The sequence below is a fragment of the Mauremys reevesii genome, linkage group 5, assembly GCF_016161935.1.
Source record: "Mauremys reevesii isolate NIE-2019 linkage group 5, ASM1616193v1, whole genome shotgun sequence".
Lineage (NCBI taxonomy): Eukaryota > Metazoa > Chordata > Testudines > Geoemydidae > Mauremys > Mauremys reevesii.
In genome coordinates, this window is record NC_052627.1 from 58,518,706 (window position 1) to 58,542,436 (window position 23,731).

General features: G+C 41.5%; 1 protein-coding gene across 3 annotated transcripts in view; it reads right to left on the reverse strand.

The window, feature by feature from the left end:
- Positions 1-23,731, reverse strand: part of GATB (glutamyl-tRNA amidotransferase subunit B) — a 62,897-nt gene that overhangs the window by 34,919 nt on the left and 4,247 nt on the right. The window lies entirely within an intron of this gene.

Sequence of the window (23,731 nt, forward strand, 5' to 3'; positions counted from 1 at the left end):
GGACAGAATAATTGTCATAGACAGCAAAAGTCCACGTCCCTGACCAGCCCTTGTACTGGACAGGTAAACGCACTGTAGGTAATGTTACAGGTTTTGACATGAAGGGGCGAACTGTCACTTTGGTTTTCGGGTTGATGAATTTGGGGTCCACGAAGGTTCGGTGGATAGCTGACACATGTGCTGCAGTGTCTCTCCATGCGATAACTTCCTTTCCGTCCACTCTCAAAGTTTCCCTAAAGCATACGGGTATTTGAGAGATATCTAATTCGGTTTCCTTGGTGTGCAGGTGCAAGGAGTTGGACCCGGTTCAGGTTCTTTGGGCATTTGGCTTTGATATGCCCCAGTTCATTGCATCCAAAACATCGCCCACTTGATGGGTCACGGGGTTGTGTTGGTTTACTGGAAACTGGTGAGGTAGAAGAAGAGGTAGGGTGTGACTGTGCTTGGGTTGTAAGTGTGGGCTTGATTGGCCTCGATGGTAAGGTTTAGTCTCGGTGGGTACCTTGTGTGATTCGCTCCCTATGGCAGTAGCTTTCGTGTTGTCTACCGATGCCATCCATCTGGCTCCAATCTCTCCTGCCTCAGTGAGAGTTTTTGGTTTACCATCTTGGATGTAGCGTCTAATGTTCTCAGGAACACCATCTAGGAACTGCTCCATCATCATCAGGAGGTGTAGGTCGTCTAGCTCCTTAACCTTGGATCCTGATATCCATGAGAAATAGTGTTTTTCCAGGTAAGCAGCGTGCTCTGGAAATGACATCTCTGGTTTCCATTTCTGGGCTCTGAAACGCTGACGGGCGTGATTAGGGTGATGCCCATTCTGAGTCTGGCCTTGGTTAGGAACAGTGGAAAGTCGTCCATCTGGTCTCTAGGCATTTCAGCTGCCACAAGGGATAATTGTCCGCTGAGCTGTGACCTCAGCTCCATCATGTATTGGTCTTTAGGAAGATGGTATCCAATACAGGCCCTCTCAAAGTTTTCTAAAAAGGCCTCAACATCATCACCTGCCCTGTAGGCGGGAAATTTTCTCCGAAAAGTTTGATCAGTAGGTGGATGGGGTGGTGGATTATGCTGCTTAGCCTGTTCTACTTCCAGAGCCTGCCTCTGGATTTCCAGATCTTTCTCTCTTAATTCCATTTGTCTGATGTGGTCTGCCTCTCTGGCTTTCTGCTCTGCCTCCATGGCTGCAATGGCCATCTTGTGTTCTCTCTCTTTGGCTTCCAGGATTTTTATTTGCAATCGAGCAAGCTCTAGTTGGTCACTTGTTTCCGTCATATCTGTGCCTTGGGGTGCTGGACACCCCCTCCCTGTTTATGATAACTTGAGTAGAGAAAGGGTAATTAATCCTGTGTATAGCAAATTGTGTGTTGCAACTCTCTATTGTTCTGTACTGAGCAACAGGGAAAATCTAAAAACTCTCTGTCTCTCTGCGAGAAAAGACTAGTGAAAATCTCAGTGGCTTCCTGGCTTCTGCATTTCAAAAGTCACAGGAAAAAAAACTGGCTTCAGGAGCTCTCTCTCCTCACCAAACCTGTTTTCCCTGTTGGACGGGATGAGCTCGGAGGAGCACTTCCCCCACCCAAGGAATCCTGATCACACAAAGGAGGGACACACCTCCTTGCAACCAGAGCTAAAAACCTCTGTCTTGAGATTCCTTATCTCCCCAGCAAACCTGTGAGGGCACTTCCCCCCACCTAAGGAATGCACACACTTTCTTTTCCTCCAAGGTGCTTTTCTATGCCACCCGAAAGAAAACTGCTTTTTCCTCAAGCTGCCTGTCCAAGCAACCCAAAAGAAAAACTGCTTCTACAAAGCCTGTTGGAAACTCTATTCCCTCCAGCCAACCTGGCTGAAGATTTCTTCTAACAATGGGTTCGAAACTCCGCTGCCACCATGTCATGTTAACGTGTCTGACGCACGGCCTGTCCCCCAAGCTTCCCCTGGGGAACCCAGATTCAAATCCCTTGAATCTCTACACACAGGGAAGCAGCCCACTTCCCCCCTCCCTCTCCTGCTCTCTCTCTGCTTGGAGACAACTCTTGTCTCCACAGAGTGGCGCCTAGCTTCCTTCCCCTGAATCCACAGGTAAGGAACTTAACCAAGTCCTGAACTTAAAAGAGTTTATTAAAAGAATAAAAGAAAGAAGAGAAAAATACACAATCTCTATGAATCCAAGATAGACATTCATAGGGTCTAATCTTATTAATCCCTGGAGAAATTTCTCCCTTTTCCTCAGTACAAACAATACAGGCAAAATTACGAATAATCAATGCAAACACACAGAATTGCAGACACAGGATTCTTATATGCAATTACCCAGTTCTTCTAATACTCACTAGCTTGAATAGGAGAAATTAGTTCAGAAAGATGAGCAGACTTGGTTAAGCGTCTGGTCTGGTGTAGGTCCAGACGGCTAAGAACTCAGAACAAAGAACACAGAGACCCAAGTTCCCGCTCTCTGGGATTTTCAAATTCTCTTCCCTGATTGGTCCTTTGGTCAGGTGTTTCACCAGGTCTGTGTTAACCCTTTACAGGTAGACCTTAACCCTTAACTAACTACTTATGACACGGGCTCATGTTCTTTCATTGCTGTGTAGACTTCCGGGCTCAGGCTGGAGCCTGAACCCTAGGCCCTGCAGAGTAGGAGGGTCATATGAACATAAGAACGGCCCTACTGGGTCAGACCAAAGGTCCATCTACCCAGTATCCTGTCTTCCGACTGTGGCCAATGCCAGGTGCCCCAGAGGAAATGAACAGAACAGGTAATCATCAAGTGATCCATCCCCTATCACTCATTCCCAGCTTCTGGCAAACAGAGCCTAGGGACACCATCCCTGCCATCCTGGCTAATAGCCACTGATGGACCTATCCTCCATGAATTTATCTAGTTCTTTTTTGAACTCTGTTATAGTCTTTGCCTTCACAAATCCTCTGGCAAAGAGTTCCACAGGTTGACTGTGTGTTGTATGAAGAAATACTTCCTTTTGTTTGTTTTCAACCTGCTGACTATTAATTTAATTTGGTGACCCCTAGTCCTTGTGTTATGAGATGGAGTAAATAACACTTCCTTATTTACTTTCTCCATACCAGTCATGATTTTATAGACCTCTGTCATATTTCCGCCTTAGTTAGCTCTCTTTTCCAAACTGAAAAGTCCCAGTCTTATTAATCTCTCCTCATATGGCAGCCATTCCATCATTTTTGTTGCCCTTTTCTGAATTTTTTCCAATTCCAATTTTTTTTAAATGATTTTTTTTTCTGAGATGGGGCAACCACATCTGCAGGCAGTATTGAAGATGTGGGTGTACCATGGATTTATATAGAGGCACTATGATATTTTCTGTCTCATTATCTATCCCTTTCTTAATGATTCCCAACATTCTGTTCACTTTTACTGACTGTCGCTGCACACTGAGTGGATGTTTTCAGAAAACTATCCACAATGACCCCAAGATCTCTTTCTTGAGTGGTAACAGCTAATTTAGACCCCATCATTTTATATGCATAGTTGGGATTATGTTTTCCAATGTGCATTACTTTGCATTCATCAACATTGAATTTCATCTGCCATTTTGTTGTCCAGTCGCCCAGTTTTGAGAGATCCTTTTGTAGCTCTTCGCAGACTGCCTGCACCTTAACTATCTTGAGTAGTTTTGTATCATCTGAAAATTTTGCCACCTCCGTTTACCCCTTTTTCCAGATCATTTATGAATATGTTGAATAGGACTGGTCCCAGTACAGACCCCTGGGGGACATCACTATTTACCTCTCACCATTCTGACCGTTTATTCCTACCCTTTGTTTCCTATCTGTTAACCAGTTAACAATCCATGAGGGAACCTTCCCTCTTATCCATGACAGCTTACTATGCTTAAGAGCCTTTGGTGACGGACCTTGTCAAAGGCTTTCTGAGAATCTAAGTACACTATATCCACTGGATCCCCCTTGTCCACATGCTTGTTGACCCCCTCAAAGAATTCTAGCAGATTGGTAAGGCATAATTTCCCTTTACAAAAAACTATGTTGACTCTTCCCAACAAATTATGTTCATCTGTGTGTCTGACAATTTTGTTCTTTACTATAGTTTCAACCGGTTTGTCCAGCACTGAAGTCAGGCTTACCAACCTGTAATTGCCAGGATCACCTCCGCCGCCTTTTTAAAAAATTGGTGTCACATTAGCTATCAGTCATTTGGTACAGAAGCTGATTTAAATGATAAATTGCAGAACTACTAACTAGTCTGTAACCTCACATTTGAGTGCCTTCAGAACTCAGAAGTTCAGCCTGAGCCTGGAAGTCTACACAGCAATGAAACAGCCCCACAGCCTGAGCCCCACGAGCCCAGGCCAGCCATAGGTGGGTATTTTTTTTTTTTGCTGTGTAGACATACCCAAAGAGAGGCAAATCAGAGCAACTGATGACAGAGGTATTTGCCAATTGATTTTTGATATCTCATACTGGGTACAACACAGGGGATCTGAGTCAGAGACCAACATCCCATTTCAGCAAAGCACTTAAAAATATGCTTAATCCCACTGACTTCAATAGGATTTTTGAGAGGATTTAAATGCTTTGCTGAATAGGAATGAATATACGCATATGTATAGATGCCTTGCTCAATCAAGACCAGGGTGTAGTCAATTGATCACAACCCTACAGTTTATTACATAGATATTAGCACACAATAGGAGATGGGGTGGAAAGGGGAATACACAGATGTCTGCACATGTGGATTTTCAGAAACCATTTTTAGAAATTTCTTTCAGAGTTTCTCCCATGCAGACCTCAATCCTAAGAGATCCTGAATGGCATCAACTCCCAACGAAGTCCTGGAAAGGGATCAGACATAAGTGAAATCAGACATCAGTGAATTAGGGCTTCTTTCTCTCTCACTGAAAGCAGTCTATTATTGCAGCATTCTACCTTCCAGCAGCCTAATGAAGACTTGAGAAAATTCAGTTCCTATTTGAAAATACTGGATATCAGAATGTTCTCTGAAGTTGTTTGCAGTATGAAGTATTCTTGTTTGGTGTGTTAAGTTGTGTATCCTGGACTTTTTCTTTGGAGGGCCAGGCTATAGATAAGACTTTTTGGTGTGTTTGCGGTGGTTTACTGGATCTGTGAAGGCAGGTGTGGTGATACGCGAGTTTCTTGTATAGAGTTATCTGTACGGTTCTATTGTTGAGGCTGATTGTGGCGTCCAGGAAGTTGATGCTCATGCTGGAGTGTTTTAGACATAGTTGGTTGGAGGTTCTTGAAGTTGCAGTGGAAATCCATGAGGGAGTTTAGGTCATCTGTCCAGAGGATGAAAATATCATCAACGTATTTCAGGTATATCATTGGTTCCATGGTGCAGTTGTTCAGAAATTCCTCCTCAAGGTGTCCCATGAAAAGTTTGGCATATTGGGAAGCCACCCTATTCCCATGGTTTGGGACAAAGTGCATGTTGAATGTAAAATTGTTATGGGTGAGGATGAAATGGATGAGTTTGGTGATATGTTTGGAGTGGATAATCTGAGAGTTGTCCATTGTCCTTAGGTATATGAGGCAGGCAGCAATGCTGTCATTGAGAGGGATGTTGGTGTATAGGGGGGGTGACATCCATGGTGGCAAGGATGGTGTTCTGAGGGAGGCTGTTAATGTTGTGAAGTTTCTGGAGTAAATCAGTTGTGTCCTGGAGGAAGCTGGCCCTTTGTGTGGTGAGTGGTTTGAGGATGGTGTCTGAGTCCTGATATTCCTTCAGTAAAAGTGCCAAGGCCAGATATGATAGGTTTGCTTGGGTTCCCTTGTTTGTGCATCTTGGGTAGCTTGTAAAAGATCGCTGGGATAGGTCCATGGGGGATGAGGTTGTGGAGTTTCTCTTGGAGTTGTTTGGGGAAGGATTTGATATCCTTAAATCCTGGTGAATTATGATGTAGGGTCTTCTTTGAGTTCTCTGTAATAGGTGGTGTCAGAGAATTGTCGGTTATCCTTATTGACCTAGTCATCACAGTTGAGAATTATGATGGCACCACTTTTGTCCGCTAGTTTAATTACTATATGGTGGTTGGATTTCATGGATTGTATAGCAGTTCTCTCAGCAGTGGAGAGACTGCGGTGTGTGTGATGTTTGTTCAAGATTTCACAGTCAATATTTTTCCTGAAGCCATCAATATAATAATGGTCAAGAGTGTGGGTTGTCCAGTCACATCATTCTTTTTTCTTATGCCTGTCAGTGGGGACATGGTAGTTGTGGGTGATGTTGTCATTGCTATGAAAGAATTCTTGAGGTGGAGTTGGCAAAAGAATTCTTCTAGTTCGTGACATGTTAGTATGGTATCAGGTACAGAGGTGGGGCTGAAGTTCAGTCCCTTGGAGAGTAGAGATAATTCAGCTCCAGTAAGGGGCATTCTTGATAAACTGATGTTTTCATGGTTTTGTGTAGCATCCATGTGGTGGGTCCTGGCTTATCCTGGAGGTGAAGTTCTATGAGTTGTTGTAGTTGGTTATACTTTTGTTTTTATACTGGATGGCTGTCATCAGGGGTTTTTGTTTGTTTGTTTTAAGTTGTTTTGGGTTTCTTGTATGATATCTAAGTACTTGATGGGGACAACATCCAAAAGAAATCTTTAAAAAAAACCCTCTTCTGGCCTTCAAACAACCCCCTAACCTCATCAAGTTCATTATCAAAAGCAAGCTCCCCACAGATTAGAACACACCAACTCGAAGTGGCGCCAGACCTGACAGAACAACAGCTGCAAAACCTGCAGACATATATCCACTGCTATAATGATCAATACTCCCCCACAACACATTTTTCAAGATCCATGGGTCCTACACATGCTTATCACAAATGTGGATGTACCTCATCCAGTGCACTAAATCTCCCAACAACAACTATGTGGGTGAAACCAGACAATCACTAGGATCTTGAACGAATCACACAGAAAAATGAAATAGACAAAATCACCACATAACTCAAGGGCAAACACTTTTCACAAAGTGATCACTTTCCGTCTGATCTCTCAGTCCTCATCCTCAAAATAAACTTAAAGACCACTACCAAAAGACAAGCCTGAAGGTTAAATGCATGTCTTTTCTAGACACTAAAAATCACGGTCCTAATAAAGACACTGGATTTGTGGCTTATTATAACAATCCATAACCCACTAACCCACCTTCTCTCTGATCCCTCCCCCCCCTCCACTCCCCTTTTGTCCTATAACTGCCGGGGTGATAACAGGACCACTTTACCTTGAATGGCACCTTAGAATGTGTGTTAACTACTTATGCTAAACCTTGTGTTTAGCTGTGACATTCTGAGTACCTTTCCCAGACCAGAGATCTGTGTAGCTAAAAAGTTTGTCTCTTTCACCAACAGAAGTTGGTCCAATAAAAGATATTACCTCACCCACCTTCTCTCTCTTTTTTAAGTTAAGATAAATTCTATTTTTTAAAATTTGTTTATTAATTTAATAATTGATTTAACTAATTCAAATCAACCAATCTGAAAGAAATAATCAAACCTCTTAATATAACTTTGAAGTGCTTACATTTTCAGTGCTTTCAAATAGGCACAGTATTGTCTCCATCCTACTCTGCATCATAAAGCTGTCAAGATAGCAACTTCCAGTAGGATTGTTAAAGAGACAGCGTCAAGATAAAATAATTTAAGTACTGAAATTTCCTTACCTATGTTACAGATACTATCACAGGTGATAAAAATGGAGACATCTTTACAAGTAATACTGATTTTTTGCTATTTATGTAATCATTTGCTTTTTGTATTTACCAGCTTGAACCATGAAAACAGATTAACAATTTTTCCTTTTATTCCTATAGTTAATTTTTTGCCAATTTCACTTTAAGGTTATTATACATTGCATAATGATACAATCTCTATATGGCAAACATGGAAAGTTAGTTTTAAAAACATGTTGCCGACTGAATTCACTTTTCAATTTCAGGAGAAACATTTCTATTGGTCTCAAGTCTTACAAAAGATAATTTTTATGAAGCTTAAACTTCAGGTCAAATTTGACCTCACTGTGTCCTTCAAATTATTATTTTCATTATATATCAGACACTTTAAAAAAAAGTAAAATCACACTGACGCTGTATGGCATATGTGAGACACTATGATATTATTGATACCAATATTATAAAATAGCAATGAATCTTACCAGATATGCAGTGTAAGGTATCTGTGAAAATGTTATGATTTGCCAAGTATGATAATCTTGTTTACAAGTTTGTATCATCTTTGTATTGTGAATTATATATTTTTGATATAATCTGTATTTCAAACTTACACTGTGCTTCTGGGTGACATCCCAAGACAAAAAGGCACCAGCACTATCTAGCTTGCTTGATGGCCTATCAAAGGCAATCAGCTATACAAAGAACACATGGAACGAAGCCTGGGGCTACATCTGAGTCAGCCAGATGCGTAGGGACATGCCTATGGACAGGGGACTCCAAGGTTTTTCCAGGCCTATGTGCTTAGGGAGAGGATGTACAAGCCACATGGCAAAGGCTATAAAAGGCAGCTGCATCATCTTCATTTGGTTTTCAATCCTGCTTCTCACCTCTGGAGCAACTTGTCTACAAACTAAAGCTCTGAACAAAGGACTGAATGATCTATCCAAGCGTTGGATGTGTTCTAGAGGGACTCTCAAGCCAACAAACTCTAAGAACCTGATATATGTACTTTAAATCTGTGTATGTATCTGACTGCTTTACCATTTAACAAATCTCTCTTTTTTTTTTTAATAAACCTTTAGTTTTAAATATTAAGGAATTGGCTGGCAGAGTATTGACCTGGCAATGTGGCACGCCCTTTGGGGATCAGAAGAACATTTTGTATAGTGAGCAGGAGTTTTAAAATAACTCCGCACCTTACTGTATTGATTTGCTAATTAGGAGCCGGAGAACTGGAATGCAATAAAGGGAGCTGTATGATTTCTTTTTTCAGCTTCTTGATAACCAATGTGAGAGATCAGAAGCACAGTTCATGACTAGTTGGTGAGTCTAACTTCAGTGTAAACCACCAGTTTTTGGAAAATCTGCTGTCCTTTTACAGCCTGCTCTGACCCTGGCATTTTCAGTGAAGGCTATCCTAGGTATCCCGGGTCTCTCACACACACACACACACACACACACCATTTAAATTGGACATAGTAGTTAGGATCTCACTACATTGGAGTTTTACTAATAGAACAAAATAAACTTCCTCTTTCCTCCCCCCCCCCCCCCAAAGAAACCTCATAGATTTGTTTTTGGGTTGCCTCTTTAGCAATTGAGAAATCAAAGCTCTACTACAATGGGATACAACTCCTTAATATAATTAAAAGAATAAAAACTCCCCCCCCCCCCAAAAGAAGAAAAGGAATTACATGTTTATGGCACTTAACCAGAGTACTATTACATCCTTATTGCAACTATATGCTTCTGGCTTGGATACATTGTCTGCTGGGTCTTATTTTAGTTATAAAAAACATTTTTTGGGGGGGAAGGGGAGGGGAACTAAAGCACAGTGTTAATGGGATAAGAATAATTTCCAATTTGAATGCTGACCAGCAGCAAAATGGGCTCAATTAGTCCTCAATGCCAGAGAGAAACATACTGTATAATGTTCAAGTACTTATTTGTTTTAATATCATAATTATAGTTTCTTACACAAAAGTTCCTACTTTCACCAATTAGTATTTTATGTTCCTGACAATACACAGCATTTATTACTATCCAGAAAGCTTGTATTTTATCACAATTTTAGTCTGACCACTGAATTTTAAAAACAAAAACAAAACAAAACCATGACATTTCAAATTCCCCAGGCAACTTTCCCTCCCTCCCTCCATGGCCTGTGGCTTTATCTCCTTAATGTGTGATCCTGTTAGATCCCACAAGCTAAGCAGGGCTGTATAGGTCAATAGCTGAATAGGAGACCTCCAAAAAATGCTCAAGTGCTGCACAAAGTGGGGTTGGTGACTTAAGGTGGCACTCTACCCTCTGAGTAAATACTGAATGGGGGCCTAGAATTATGCTTCCAGAGCTGTTCTTTTTTGGGAATGAGATGCAAAACCACAGTCACTGCTACTTGTAGCCATTACGAATCCTATGACACTCTTTGCACGTGCACCAGAGTGTGCTAACCCAAGTGTCCGGCAGGGCCGGCTTTAGGCCTATTCCACCAATTCCCCCGAATCAGGCCCCGCGCCTAAGAGGGCCCCGCGCCCAGTAAGAATCCCTTCCCTGGCTAGAGGCGCCTTTTTAATTTTTACTCGCCTGGCGGCGCTTCCTTCACTCGCTCCGGGTCTTCGGCGGCAGGTCCTTCACTTGCTCTGGGTCTTCGGCGGCACTTCGGCGGCGGGTCCTTCAGTGCCGCCAAAGACCTGGAGCAAGTGAAGGACCCACCACTGAAGTGCTGCCGAAGACTCAGAACACTGCCCGGTGAGTACAAGCCCCACGTGTTTTTTTTACATGTGTGGTTTTTTTTGTTTTTTTTAAGTCATCGCTGCCGGGGCCCCATCAAAACTGTTCGAATTGGGCCCTGCACTGCCTAAAGCCGGCCCTGGTGTCCGGAACATTTTTACTCATGTAACAACTAACTTTCACCACCCAACTACCCACTTAATTTTAAGCAAAATACAGTATTCTTCACTTCCTAACAATTGGATAGTGCTGGTGTGCTTATTCATTGTCAAGTGAAGTGATCCTATCTATGTATTAGCTACCTCAAAAGGGTGATGAGGTTTAATTACTCACTTTTCTTCTGCTTGGGCTGCAGTTTTAGCATTTAAGTTTTGCACCTGGGTAACTCAGACGGTTAGGAAAACTACTATGTCTCCTCAGAATATGCACAGCTTTTAGAATAATCTATAATGATAAACATCAATTTTGTGTGTGAAAGCTTCCCTTACTAATGACCCAGAGTAAGTTCCCCAGCTTATTTATGTAGTACGATGTTATTAACTTGACAGCTTTGACTAGCACTGAGGATTTAAATTATTGGCTTGAACTGACAAGCTGCCAGTCTGAAATGCTTGCACAGTCCTGGTTTTGAGAGAAAGATATGGAACTGCTGGAATAGATGTGGACAAAACCCAGCATCTACAAAAAATTCTAAACATTTTCATCCTCCTAACATCTGTCATGGATATTTATTTCTAGGGAATTCCTAAAAAGTTCTCTCATAAAGGAAATGTAAATTGTTTGTATTGGAAAACCATGAAAGGATTCAATGATGGCATCAATATCATCCTCCCTCCACCCCTCCCAGCTACATTATCTTGCTAGTGGTACCATGGTAACTGAGAGCCAATGAAATAAAAAAAATAACCTTGCGAAGATCTATTTGTATAGAAACTAGTCTACTCCTTTCACTCTACTCCTTCCACTGCTGGAGATGTAAAAATTCTTTGCATGACCTTATCTTTAGGTGCAAGATCAGTTTAGACAGAACCTCACTTTTAAGTCCATCTGAGATAGCATCTTCAACAGCATAAACATCTACTAGCACCAGTGCTGGCAATCTAATCACTATTTAACTTACTTTTTCCTCCTCTTTTTTTTTTTTTTTAAAAAAGACTCCAAGATGTTTATCAATGGATTAAAATTAATTTGCTTTTAGCTAAAAACCTAAATTTCCATATTCAATAACCAATCACTTCTGTACAGTAAGAAAGCAGGTATTCTCTACAGATTGCTAAAGAATATAAAAAATGTGAATGACAAAGATGTGACTCACCTACTCCTTTCCCTGGAGAAAGCATCTGCTTGCTTTCCCTACAATCCTTTTGTCAACACATTTTAATTCATTAATTATTTGTATTATAATAGCACGTAGGAGCCCCAAGTCATAAAACAGGGCCCATTGCGTTAAGTGCTCTACAAACACAGAACAAGGAGACAGTTCCCGCCCTAAAAATCTTACAGTCTTTTGCTTCTAGGCCATGGGTCCTCACACATTTTCATATGGGACACTACATCTTAATAGTGTCTCAGGAAACCTTCTCTGCCATTTATGATCATGCAGACCACCAAAAACACACCAACAATCCCATGGCAACCACACACAATGTATTTAGTTTATTTTTATCTTCTTTAAATGCAACTTAGCAGCTGGAAACAAAAAGGACGCAGTACAACGTGACCGTCCATTCACCTCTCTGAAAACCACCAAGTACTCCATGAACCACAGCTTAAGAACCTCTATCCCACAATAGCTAGACCAGCAGTTCTCAACTCGCAGCCGCATGCAGCCCAATTAGTACCCAGCTGTGGCCCAGCTATATGCTAAAGGCTGCTGGGCTACCCGGCCGCCCAGCATGGCATTGGGGATCCGGGGGCTACTGGTTGGCCCCATGGGGGCAGGCCTCCAGGGGCTGCCGGCCAGGTCCAGGGTCAAGGCTGCTGCACAGGGAGTTGAGGGGGGAGGAGGGGCGCTGTGGTTCTCAACCTGCAGCCCAGGTAATACATAATAAATAGTTGAGAACCACTGAGCTAGACACACATTTTCAATTTAAGGATATTTTATGTCACTCTGGTTTCTATTTGCTTCCACTATCATTAGTGCTGTGTGGAAAGTACTAACTTGCTCTGATATACGCTTCTTTGAAATGCATTAATAATTTAAACTTTAAAATTATTACTTTCAAATCTATTTTGTTTTAATGTAATTGTGAATATTAGCTCTGCAACTGCAGAGCAATGTTTACACCGAGACCTCTTCCTTTGTGTCTTCCCACCATCTAGAAGGCAATAACTATTTTGTGTTTATAATTGTTTAGAACGTGTAATATGAGAGCTTATGGGCTAAGCATAACACCAAAGTCAACAGACTAATTCCTATTGACTTCAGTGGGAGCAGGATCAGACTCTGTCATTATAGAGACACAGCAATCATTCCAGAAGAGGACCCAAACCTGCAGAGACCCAATGAATTGCAGATTTCACCATTGTGGTCTCTTTCCAAAAGGAAACTTTTAAAAGACAATTTTAGGCTAATCAGACATTCAGTGAGATAGAATTTTGGAACATGAGATTTTCCCCACTTTTTGCAATATCCAATAGTCTAGAAACTGCAGATTTATTTTATTCCATAGTTTTGAACAAGATCTATGGCACAGGATAAACCTGCATGTACAACTTTGGAATTTTGAACCGCTGAATACTATTAGGTCCCCACTGTATGTTTTGCACTTTGCCAAAGACTGCTTCTAGCAGAGTTAAGAACTTCACTGGAGCACCACTACTCTAGCAAAATTTGAGAAGTCCAATCACTCAGATTCAAAGAATCTATAAACTCTGCTGGCACAACCTGAGGAATCCATAAGATCCATCAGCCAAATCACTCAGAGGTAGGCTACGCTCTGTTGATGTGGCCTTTTGAGCAGGGCTTTGGAGCGGAGCCTGAAGCTGGAGCACGGAGCAGCACTGGAGCAGTGGAGCTGCAGGTTTTTGCCTGGAGCTGGAGCGGAGCCGGAGCACAGCTCCAAAGCCCTGCTCTGAGACTGTAAATTCCAGTCTGGTTCAAGGCTGTTATAAATTCCAACCAGTACAGTAACAGGTTTGAATAAGTTTCATTGTAAAAAAAGGAATCATCATTGAGCAGATGCGTTTCTAGGGTGATCCCGCAGGGACCAGTCTTTGGCCCTATACTATTTAACACTTTTAATCAGTGACCCTGAAGAGAAAAAAAAACCCATCACTGATAAGTTTGCAGATGAGACCAAAAATGAGGGAGTGGTAAATAATGAAGAGGACAGGTCACTGATACCAAATGATCCAGACTGCTCTGTAAGTAAGGCACAAGCCAACAACATACATTTTAATCCAGCTAAGTGTAAATAGATACATGTGGGAACAAAGAATGTGCCCCATACCTACAGGACAGGGACTATCCTGGGAAGCAGTGACTTTGAGAAAATGTTGGGGTCATGCTGAACAATAAGCTGAACATGAGCTCCCAGTGAGATGCTGTGGCCAAAAGGGCTAACGTGATCCTGGGATATATAAACAGAGAAATCTCTGTTCGAGTAGGAATAGAGAGGATATTTTACCTCTGTATTTGGCACTAGTGCAACTGCTGCTGGAATACTGTATCCAGTTCTGAAGTAATGAACGCACTCTTGGCAGACATGCCAAGTCTTGGTGAAATCCATCAAAACAAAACAAAAAAAACAAGACGGAGAAATTCTTTACTAAAAGATAAACGATAAAAGCTGGTTTTTGGAACATTAGAACAAAGGCTGCAACAACAAAAGCCAGACAGGTAATGAAAGAAATGGACAAATATAACCTCCAAATCCTTGAAATAAGTGAATGTCAATAGCCAGGAGCTGAGTTGAGAAAAGGCGATTCAAAAATCAAAACAAAATCATAATACATTCTGGGAAGCAATATAGTTACTACACAGAGGTAATAGCAAAACAGAAAAATCTCTTACAGAGTGGTAGCCAATTAACAGCTTCCAGATAAACATGAAAATTACAAATATACATTACATATTAACAGGCAACTACCATGACAAGATCTAAGATCAATTCTACAATGGTCTACAAACTCTGACTGACAATATTGCCAAGCATGACATCTGCTTAGTAATGCCAAGGTTGGGGGATGACAACAACAGAGTGGAGAAAGCAATGGGGCAAGTGTGACCTTGGTCCCCAGAATAAGAACAGTGTCAGATTGGTAGAACTGTGGCAGGTATCAGGGCTTAACTGATGAAACACTAGTCACGCACATAGATATCCATATCGTAACTTGGACAGAATCCCGTGGAACCAATCTGACCTTTTATGTATTGGAAAGAACTTTAGATCAACTCTCCAAGATAGGAGCTGTGTCAGAAGTGATCACAGGTTGTGTGTCACAAGACTGAAGATCACACTTAAAACAATAACAGAACAAGCATAGAGAAAACTGACAGCTAAAGTCTAACAGACAAGACATTACATCAGCAATTTTGAATGGAACTGAAAAACCCATTTCAGATGTTATAAGCCTTAAAACCATCACAAGAAATCTACTGACATGTCATGGTTCTTTCTGCTTGATAGTATAATAGATGCCACAATGCCTGCAGATTATTTCCAGACAAGCAAACCTAAAGTCTGGATATGTGAGGCTACACGAAACTGTGTGCAAGAAAGGAAACAAGCCAAAGCAAAACAATCAATCATCAAAAACACCTTCAGAAAAAGCAGCAGCCAAAAAGAAAGGATAAAGTAGCAAAGAGCAACATGGAGGAAATATGTGAATAAAGACGCTGAAGCAGTTGCTGAAAGAGGCACTAGTAAAACATCACATTTTAAAAGAATCAACAAGATTCTGACTGGCAAGTTTACACCAGCTGGAGAGCCTGTTAAGGTTGAACAAAGAGCTTAACAACAGAAAAAGAACATAGAGCCCTGGGCAGAGCACTCCCAAGAGGTGATAAACAGGCCAACACCACAAGGAATTATTGATATTGACAAAGAAATCAAACACCCAGAACTAGACACTGTAACATTTCACATCACAAACAAGGACAGAAAAATGCAATTAAGTTAAAACCTGGCAAAGCTGGCAGGTGCAGACCAAGTCACCGGGGAAATGTTCAAAGCTTGTAATGACGAGACTATCAATAAAATTACTGAATATTTCAAAACAGTACACGGCCAGGAAAAGTTTCCAGAAGAATCTAAAATAATGGCAGTATAGTCAAAATACCAAAGAAAGGTGATCTAAGCAACTGCAGTAACTGGCAAGACATTATACTCCTTGCAGTGATAGACAAAGTTTTCCACAGTATCATCTTAAGCAGAATAAAATAGCAGATAAGGCAAAGCTAAAGGAATATCAGGCGGAATTTTGACCTGGAAGATCATGTGTCAATCAGATTTTCACCTTATGACTAATCACTGGAAGCAGCAGTGAATGGCAAAAGCCCGCATTGTAAACTTAAGAGATTTTGAGAAAGCTTTTGACAGCCTCCATCACAATTCACTCTGGAACATCTTGAAGTGTTATGATATGCCAACAAAAATGATTAAAATCTTCAAAGCTTTGTATCAGGGTGCAGTATGTACAATTAAACTAAATGCAGACTTGAGAGAATGGTTTAACAGCTAGGGGTGCCAAAGATGAATTCTCTCGCCTTTGCTGCTTGGCATTATCGTTGACTTTATTGTGAGACACAGCATAGATGGCTCCAACACAGGCATTGTGTGGCTTAACAGTAGTACATGAGAAGATCTAATTTTTGCTGTCATCATAGCTCTTCTAAGTCACAGCTCAAGCTACATGCGAGCAAAGATCCAAAGACTGTCTGGCATCACAAGAAAGATGGGGTTAATAATCAATTATGAAAACACAAATGTAATGAGAACCTCAGACACGTCCAACTCAAGCATTACATCAGAAGACAAAAGATTACAGCAGGTGAGTCAATTCACATATATTTGCAGTAACATGAAAGCCAATGAGGATTTCAAGAAGGAAATAATGTTATGAATTGGCAAGGTGGCAGCTGCATTCATCACCTCACACAAGATTCACCAGCGGCAGTTTAAACAAAAAATCTGCAACTTAAGGACCAAACTATGAATCTTTAATGTCAATGTTATCTCTACCTTAAATATGGATGTGAAAGCTGGAAAATCCACACAAAGTATAGGCAGATGTTTAAATGCATGCGAATGCAAATGCCTCAGGAAAATACTAGGTATAAAATGGAAAAAAATTAAAACAAGTGCCTGAGATTTATCAGAGTCGAACAACTTCTTTACCTCTGAAGCTATCCAGAAAAAAAAAAATGATGGAAATATCTGGGACATGTAATATGGATGAAGCCAGAGCCTCTGCCATAACAAACATGCCATTTGGAAGCTGGAGAAACATGTAAAAGAGGCTGACCAAAAAATCCCTCCATTGAACAGTACTTACAGAAGGAAAACATATACCATCTAACAACACTGAGAACGTGCAAGGAGTAGCACAGGATAAACAGGGATGGCAGAGCCATGTTCATGTCCAAAGTGACATCCGAAGGCATGGGAAGGATGCAGATTCAGATAAATTTGAGACATCCAAGGTGAGATTTTCAGAAGTGCTCAGCAGTGATGTAACTCTGTTCCCACTGAAAACAGGAATTTATGTTGACTTCAATGGGAGCAGAGGTAAGCCATCACTGAGTGCTTTTGAAAATCCTCTCTTCATAAATATCTGAAATCTTTATAATTTTAAAAACCATATAAATAGTACAAAAATACAGTTCATATTGTAGATACATTGAAAATACATTAGGAGCTTTTAGTTATTTTAAAATGGCTGACAGTCTAGAAACACATAGCTATGGTTAAAGATCATGTTCAGTTTGTGTTCATTTCTATGACTATTTAAATCCTGAATTCTGTCTCAGTGTTTCTGTCTGTTAAGGAGAAGAAGAATGACTTCACTGTGCAGAGAAACTGATGAGACTAAGAGAAAGGATACAGCAACCTCCTATGATTAACAACAAAAATTGGGTAAATGCAGGCATTTTAAACGTTTATAAGCACCTGTAATGGAAAAATGCAAAGTTGCTTTTAGTTGGAAATTGTTGTCTGGAAACCTCAGCCATTGTGGGGAAAGTGGCTATAGCTTTTAAACATCAGACATTCCATTTTATTTCTAAAGACTAAAGCTATCATTTATTCAGGCACCTCTCAAGTAATCCTGAGATGAGTTTTCATTCCCTTTCTATAGACTTGATTTCAGCTCCCATAAAATAAAGACTTCCAACCTCAATGGTAGATCAATCAGGCCTTAAATTAGGTCACCTTCATAGCTCATAAACAGAGCTTTAAAAAAAGCTATGGTATATGTGACGTGTCTTGTGCCACCTGGCTTTTCTATGGCAGGGTCTATAGTGGCTGCTGTTTATGCTCCCAACTCCCTCTTTGTACTCGGTCCTCTAAAGACAACAGGACACAATTCATCTGGTGCTTTAATAGGGACAATTTCATAAAGCTGAAAACAATTATGAGCCAAATCAGCTGGGAGGAAGAATTTAATCAGAAAAATGTGAATGATATTTTGGAATAATTTAAGAACATCTACTAGATGTCCAAAAAGCCACAATCTAGGAAGAAAACTGTGCTGGTTAAAAACAATTATCCCCACCTGGTTTAGAGGGTAAGTGAAAGCAGCTGTAAACAAAAATTTGTATATAAGTGGAAGAAAGGAGGAGTTGATACTAATGACTACAAATCAGAAGTTAGGAATTGTAGAAAATTGATAATGGAAGCCAAAAGACACAAGGAAAAATCTATACCCACAAGAGTTAAAGACAATAAGGAGTTTAATAATACATTAGGAACCAAAAGAATCTTGACAGTTGTATTGGCCCATACTAAATGGAAATGGTGGAACTATCAGTACTAAAGAAAAGGTAGAGGTGTTCAATAAATATTTCTGTACTGTATTTGGGTGAAAAACAGGTAATATAGTCTCATCAGATGGTGATAACACTCTTTCCATTCTACTAGTATCTTTGAAGGATGTTGAACAGAAGCTACTATGGTCAGACAGTTTTAAATCAGAAGGTCCAGATAACTTGCATTCAAGAGTTTTAAAAGAGCTGGCTGAGGAAATTGCTGTACCATCAACTTTGATTTTCAATAAGTCTTGGAGCACTGGGAAAATTCCAGAAAACTGAAAAGAAGCTAATGTGCCATTTTTAAAAATTGGTAAATGTGATGACCCGGGTAATTATAGGCCTCTCATCCCAACATCAAATCCAAACAAGATAATGGAGCGGCTGATACAGGAGTTGATTAATAAAGAACTAAAGGAGGGTAATGTAATTAATGCAAATCAACATGGGTTTATGTCAAACTAACTTGATATCTTTTTTTGATGAGATTATAAGTTGACATAGGTAATAAAGTTGATGTAATAGACAGACTTCTAAGGTGTTTGACTTGACATCACACAACATTTTGATCACAAAACTAGAATGATACAAAATTAACATGGCACACATTAAATGCATTAAAAACTTGCTATCTGATCCATCTTAAAATGAAGCTAGACATATTCAGACCAGAAATAAGATGTAAATTTTTAACAGTGAGAGTAATTAATCATTGGAAAAATTTAACAAGGGTCATGGAGGATTCCTTATCACTGATAATTTTTAAATCAAGATTGGATGTTTTTCTAAAAGATATGCTCTAGGATTTATCTGAGGGAAGTTCTAAGGTCTGTTGCACAGGGGGTCAGACAAGATGATCATAATGGTCCCTTCCGGCCATAGAATCTACAAACCTGAGACCCCATACCTGGCAGCTGTAGGATCTTTTTTTGGGGGAGGGGTGGGGGAAGGTCACTAACACTAAGACAATGCTTAGGGTAGAGTTTATTTCATCCAAAGAAAACAAAATCATGCAGCTTTAAGGCAGATGCTCCTGAATTTGCTGCACTTTTAACGGGACATAAAAATGGTGAAAAAAAGTTATGCTTTTGTGCATTATAAAGCTTTGTGTGTCCCTACGTAATTCCACGAGAAAGCACAACCCTAAAAGGATTTGGATGCAACTGTGGAGAATGGTATATGTTCTTCACTGATGAGGGGCTCCATTACCACTAATAGTTCTAGGGTAAGTGGAACAAATGTGTATAGTAGCATGGAGACAAGGTATGTGTGGAAACAGTACAGATGGATCCACCACTGCTACAGGAACAGCTCTTTGGGAAGAATAAGGGGAAGAAGAGTGAAACAAGCTGCTAAACAAAAACAAAATAAGGGAGTAGGAGGGAGAGATTATCTGCTTTTTATCCAACCTCCCCTTAAAAACCTATCCATTTCCAACCTTGACTACACCTGAGCTGCTGTTCGTGCCCATAGCTATTTCTCAGAGGCATCACCACCAGCAGCAGCACAGTGAAATAGACATGACCCTCAATCATATTGTTTCTGGCGAACCACTTGCAGAGTACTAGAGGCAGGAGAATCAATTGCATTCTCCTGTAGCTATAGTATAGGGGCAAAAGATACTTAGGACAGGAAAGAAGATACAGACTTCTCCCCCTCCTCCTACATAACATACTCAGCAGTGGCAGATCACATCTGTATTCCACCAGTAATCCAGGAATGTAGGACTATCATGTCAGTTATGTCTAGAGCTGCTTCTTCTAGGGCCAAGAGGGAAGCATTATGGGAGAGCTGAGCAGTAATACAGACATGATCCTTGCTGCAATTCTCTCTCAAACTCATAGTAAATTTAAATTCTTCTGACACTGATAACTGTGACTAGAGCCCTGAAAATCTGTAGGTATCCGCTTTATATCCATGGACCATTTTTGCGGATAGCATCGTGGATGCGGATACAAATTTTGTATCTACGCAGAGCTCTGTCAGTAAGAGCCATGTGGCCACTGTGAGGAACTGCGGTGCAGACCCTCCACCTGCCCTGGGCGGGGGACCGGGACATGGGCTGGGGGCTGTTCAGGCCTCTCACCCAGGGCTGGTGAAGGATGCACAACGGCTCCCCAAAGCTGCCCAGCCGGCTCTTACCATGGCCAGGCTGCGGCTCCGAGCTGCCCCCACCCGAGCCGGGTCAGGGAGAGTCACGCTGGCAGCAGTGGAGAGTCTGGGTCCCTCCACCTGCCCTGGGTGGGAGAGCCTGAGGGGTGGGGAAACTGGGTGGGCTCCCCGCCTGGGGCAGGTGGAGGGACCCAGACTCCCCACAGCTGCCCGCCGGGCTCTCACCGTGGCTGGGCTCTGGCTCTGAGCCACCCCCTCTCCCCGCTGCAGCGCCATGCTGATAGCTGTGGGGAGCCTGGTTCCCTCCACCTGCCCTGGGTGGGGGGCCTGAGCAGCTCCAGCCCATGTCCCTGCCCCCTAGGTCCTCCACCCAGGGCAGGTGGAGAGATCCAGGCTCCCCACAGCTGCCAGCACAGCTCTCTCCAACCCGGCTCCAGCCGGGGCTGCTCAGAACCTCAGCCTTGCCACGGTAAGAGCCAGGCAGGCAGCTGTGGGGAGCCATGGTGGACCCTCCACCTGCCCTGGGTGGGGGACCCAAGCAGCCCCTGTGCAGCTCCACAGATCACCCCCCTTGTCCCCCAGCCAGGCCAGTGTGGAGCCCAGCCAGGGAACCACAGTAGACCCCACACCTGCCCGCAGTGTGGGGGGCGGGGGCTAAGAACAGCCCCCAGCCATGTCCCTGCCTCCCAGGCTCCCCGCCCGTCCATGACTCTGTGCGGGCTCCCCACAGCTGTTCACCCTGACCGTGCTCCAGTGTGGGCTGCCTCAGAGCTGCAGCCCGGACAGGGTAAGTAGAGCCATGCAAATCTGTGGACAGCTGCAGATATCTGCATCTGCGGACAATTTTTGTGGATCGGATGCAGATATACATTTTTGTATCCGTGCAGGGCTCTAACTGTGACTACAGTTCTTAGAACATCTATTACTGTAGTTATCCTCTATTGCAGACATAGCACAAATATTCTGTTTTCTCAGTTCTACTATAACATTGCTTTTCTTTGTTAGTTTCTTTGAAAAACAGGAAGAGTTCAAAGGAACTACTACACATTTAGATTCTAAAGAGTCTTATACCATCAAAATGCAACAACTTTAACACAGGCAAAATATTTTGGTCTAAAAAATTGGAGGAAAAATTATATTTAAAACATTTCCAAAAATAATCTCTCTTATAGGTCTCCACATATTACCAATGCATATTCTAAAATACCCTGCTTAAATAAATAAGTCTACATTTATACCGACAAAGCAAAAAACAGCCCTGGCTAATACAGCAAGTGCTACAGAAAAACAAAGTTGATACTAAAGAAAGGATTCCATATCACATTCTTACATACGAATACAAGAACTTTTTAATATTCACTTTCAACTCTGCTCTCTCCAATATTGGGAATAAGATTTTTTTTTTCTTGTACAGAAAACAGCAGTTGGTGGAGGTGGACAAGTGCAGGATCACTAATTTTTAATTAACCTATCAGGCTGCCTACTAATCAGGTGCAGTTATCTTCTCTGCAGAAGCCTGCATGTCCTGGAGCACGTGATTTTCCACCAGGTACAATCATGAAGGAAACAGCCACACACCCTATAAAGCACAGAAATCAATTAAAAAAAACAAGAGAAAGTAAAGAAATATATAAAAAGGGAAACATTCTACCAGCTTTCATGTTTACCCTGCAAAAATTTTTACTCTTTCCTGGGCAAACTTCCAGTTTGATTAAAGATATGATTTAAGTACGATTTCCTCACATCATTAACAAAATGTTAACTAGATGAGCCAAAACAAACATCATGAACTCGAGCCACATTTCAAGTTTCAGTGCGTTGGAAGGTGTTCAGATGCGAATCTGGACATTCTGGTTTTGGTTATAGGCTGGATCCAAAACTGGAAGGGACTTATTTTGCAATTCATGTGCAGCGAAAATCTCCTCAGAAAAGCCACTCTCATACAATGTCCTCTCAAGATAGCACCAATCTAGAACAGCTCAAGATTTCTGTATCATCAGATCTGAAACTTAGCCCTGATTTGGCACTGACCTCGGAACCTAGTCTAAACCCTACCAGGATCTTCCAAACACCGCTTCTTCAGCCATCTAATACTTTCACAAACTGTGACTTGTCACCATGCATTTCTCTTCCCAAGCCCCACAAGTCTCTCCAAACTGCTTGGATTCCCTCCAGATCCCAAACATATTTCTCTAGGTTTATTCTCAATTTCAGAATCCTACCTAAAGCTATTTTTTAGTGAAGGAAATAAAATCTTCAAATAGCACAGTAAAAAAACAGAAGACTGCAAAAGGAATTTAGGGTTTACTTCCAATAAATACATTTGGGGAGGCACTTTTACTTTAAATACTTTGACACCACTCATTGCTTTATAAAGAGCATACTTGTTATATGATACAACAATAACCTTGTTCAGTGGTTACTTTCTCTTCACACCAAGTTTGTATATATAGTAAATAATATTTTACATTTATATAGTACTTGGCACCAGAAAGGAGCCCAGGGAGCTTTACAGTGAACAAATATTTGTAGCACCGTCATGCCCACCCCAATAGACAACTACATTAAAGGAGTAAAAATGTGACTTTAGAGGATAAACTAAAAATGAGTGGGGGGAGATGGCAGCAGAATAACTGAAGTGGAAAGAAAGCTGTTTAACCTGAACATCAGCATTCTGAAGCGGCTGCTGACCAATGAAGAGCCCTATGTTACCAGTGTGACAGGTTCAGTCACAGAGACCCCCTTGGGACTGTCACCTGATGCGCTGAATTTGCCTCTGAGCCCGTTTTCCCTGCTATCTTGGGACTCCAGAACCCTGCCTTGTTGAGCCAGACACGCTAGCCTGCTGCAACACACAGACCCAGGTCTGGTCCACGCCCCCAAAACTGCAGACTTTAACCAAAAACTGCTCAGGAGGTCACCTATCTCATGCTTATCTTTAGTGTATTACAAATAAAACAAACAGTCAATAAGTATGGTTCACACTTTCCCATACCAGATCGGTTTTGCTTAGAAGACCAAATAACTCTATAATGAGACATTCCAAATAGGAAACGGCACACCTACTTGAGCACACATATGGCAAAATAATGTCAAATGGCCAACTAGAAAACCAAGATGCTCATCACTCATAGGTAAGGATAAGATTTTGTCACGAAGGTCCCGGAAGTCACAGATTCCAGGACTTTCAGAGACTCGTGATATTTTCCGCTTTAGCCCTGTGCTATTGAGACTGAC